Below are 3,453 nucleotides of genomic sequence, written 5' to 3'. Positions count from 1 at the left end.
AAGAACCGAAAAATAGTGCACCCCTTTCTATCTATTCAATCAAAAAATGGGTTTTAAATCTAGAATGCATTCAGAATGAAATTGTGACATCAAGAATCATAATCAAATCCAATGATAGGATTCCAGCCCTGATCTACCATGTCTTCATGCAGACACAACAAACTAGAGCTTAAACAGGCAGATCATCTGCAACTGCACCAAACATCAAGGGAGAATGATCAGGAATCTGGGAAAAAGATGTTTTTTTGTGATTAGTCACGTCTCCGTCTCTCTGCTGCTTAACACTTGACATTAGTGTGGAACATGAGAGCCGGTAGAACAACATGATTCACCAGCTGAGGGAAGTAGCGAATGTTCAGCAAAGCGTCAATCTGTTGTTATATGGAGCGGTGGGGCGATGTTTAATTACATTTGTTTTTTTGTTTTTTTTTAAATTTATTATACTATATTGATCCCGGAAGGGGAAATTTGTCTCTGCATTTGACCCATCCCTGTATATAGGGAGCAGTGGGCTGCCAATGACAGGCGCCCGCGGAGCCGCTAGGGCAGGAGTCGCCAATTGGCGGACCGCGGTCCGGATCCGGACCCAGACGCCGTTGTATCCGGACCCAGGACCTAAAATCGATTTTATTTTGACAGGGCGCTTCTATTTCAACCGGCGCAGCTTTTTCAGCCGTTACGGCACTTGTTCAGCGGTGCAGGAAACACTCCAACCAATGCGTTGTAAATAACATCACGTGATGCAGCTCAGCCAATCAAATGTGGGTATTTTGACAAGTTTCCTGATTCGAGTGATATGTACACACACCGGGGGAGAGACGAGGAAAGAGAAGGAAGAGCAGGAGAATAATACGTGAGTCGGAGAAGTTATTTCACATGAAGCTCTCCAAAAAAAGAAAAAGTGGTCAAAGACACCAGAGTCTTTCACCAAGAATGAACAGACTCTTATAGGTTAATTCTTCACACAGACAGTTTATAACCAGTGTGTCTCATATGTTCAGAGACCGTGGCGATTATTAAAAGCGGTAAATGAAGCGACACTACGAGACAAAGCACAACCATTTTGAACAAACGTATCCACTCACATCTGAAATGAAGACAGAAAATAAACCTAAGAGCCCAAAAATGATCAGAATCCTAACACATGAATTCACTTCATAACAATGATGTTAACAGAGAGAATAGAGCTGAAACAAGTGGTTTAATAACCACAGATAAAGTCCATGCAGAAACATTTCTCTTTTTAAATTACAAAAATATAATATTGATTTTTGATTGACATCACTTCACACCTGAATGAACTGAATTTAAAGCTGCAGGAAAATTCAGTGAAATATTTTTTTCTAAAATTAATTACTTTATTTTTAGATGAACATTCTTCAAAAGCTTGACATTTTCTCAATCTGGACCTTTTGGAATTTTAATTGAATACCCCTGCGTTAGGAGTTCAGTGTCTTGCTCAGGGACACTTCGACACGTCCCAGTCAAGGATCGAACCGTTGACCCTGCTGTTGACCAGACAACCCTCTTAACCCAGTGAGCCACGGTCGCCCCCCCATTTACGATCATTCAATATGATTAGGTTTTTCCCAATGGTATCATGTTGTTGATGAAATCATACTGTATATACACAATTACATTATCTAAATGATAACAACAAGCCCATGATTACTCAAGTTTCTCAGAGAATCGGATTATTTTGCACTAAAGTTCTTAATTAAATGAGAAAAATATTTCGTACTTTCCATTTGTCAAGTATTTGACTCACGAAAGAGTAAAGAGAATCATGTGGTTATTTCATAGAGATGTTTATCTATTTAATGTAGAGTTTTTGGACGAATAGCACAAGGAAGTGGTTAAAACCATATTGCAAGTACAAATTAAGAGTGGCCATCCTTGTCCTTTGCTGTTGTGCAGCTTGGGTTTTGTTGGCCCATTTCTGATGACCGTGGCCATGGGAGATGTGCTTAATGTCCTAATCTAATTCACTATGTATCTCACCAAACTACACATTGTTTTCATTTACACCTACCACTTTAGGGCAAGTACACTCTGTGTTTGGTCAAGTGGAATGCTTCATGAAGTTGTCGGATCGGGTAAGTGGAAAATAAATGTGATCTTTATCAGGAATGCCAATCGTCGTCAGCCGCCGATCGTTACCGGCCGATATGTAGTAAAAATATGCATGAATGCTTGCTAGCTGCCGATCCCTGATCAGTAGGAGGGCTAGTTAACGTTAGCTGTTTGCAGCGAGTCGGCAGCACAGACCTACTTGGCTAAATAACGTGGCTAACAGCTAACGTTATCGGAGGTTGCATTGAGATACATGATGTGTTCAAGGTCTACTGAGTAAAAGTTAGTATTGGGGCGAAGGTATCATGTGTTCAATTGTAATCTTGTAAAATGTAGTTTTAGTAGTTGTTTTCACAACATTATAAAATGGATATTAGATTAAAACTACTAATGCCAAGATTTTTTTAATCAAAGCTAATGTTTTAATAAAAATACAATCTTTTTTTCTTAATCACTAGAATTTTGTGTTTATACAAACTACCACTATAGATGACAATAAAGTAAAAGGATAACAAATGTTTTCCTGTTTTTTGTTGATCTGATTTCTTTCTAAATAGGCCTACATTTCCCATTCTGGACCAGTAAGTTTGGCTATCAGGCCAGTCAAACAGATGTGTTAGTGTAGATTTAACCTAACCTGGTAGTATTGTTTAATGCCCCCCTTGGGTGGAGCTGTGTTAAGTACAGCTGGGCTCATTTGAGCCCCTCCTCCTTGTTGTGCATCTATAGCCCTATAAGAAATGAACGTGTAAATGATCTCAATGGTTTCAGTCTGTTGTGTCGTTTTCTGGAGCCAAATGAAATGAGAAACCACAGCACTACAGCAGTCACTGAAATGAAGCCTGTGGAGTTTTGTACAGTAGTGTGGTGATGCAGACGCAGATGTGTGAGCATGAAGGGGACAGACACACTCTGTGCTAACTGTGGTGGGCTGTGATCAAAGTTAGTGCATGGTGCTATTCCACTGGTGGACAGGTGGTGGCAGCAACCCAACCTTTTCATGTGGGATGAAGACAAGCCATCAATGCAGGTTTGAAACTAATTAAAGCTGCGAGCAGCGATGAACGGGCCATCGCAATCTGCAGCGCGTCGGGGGTGCCGGCGGGACTCCGGCCTGCGCGTCCGAGAACGTCCGTGACCGTCGGACGGCGCATCCGCGAGCAAGACGTTTGTAATCCCGCGTGGACCACCTGATGCTGGAAATGATGCTTTGCAAAAAGCCCGACGCTTCCTGTATCCGCAGCCTGGCGCTACAAAACGCGTGCAAACGTGCATCATGTAGCTCTGTGTCAAATGTAAACCACATTGTGTAAAAGTAATGGAAATTGGAGGTGTTTGTCACAAAACGCAGATTTCCTTTCGCCAGCAGGTGGCGCTGTG

This window comes from Anarrhichthys ocellatus, unplaced genomic scaffold (assembly GCF_004355925.1).
Source record: "Anarrhichthys ocellatus isolate YVR2014 unplaced genomic scaffold, GSC_Weel_1.0 scaffold177, whole genome shotgun sequence".
Taxonomy (NCBI): Eukaryota; Metazoa; Chordata; class Actinopteri; order Perciformes; family Anarhichadidae; genus Anarrhichthys; species Anarrhichthys ocellatus.
This window is presented reverse-complemented; position numbering follows the sequence as displayed.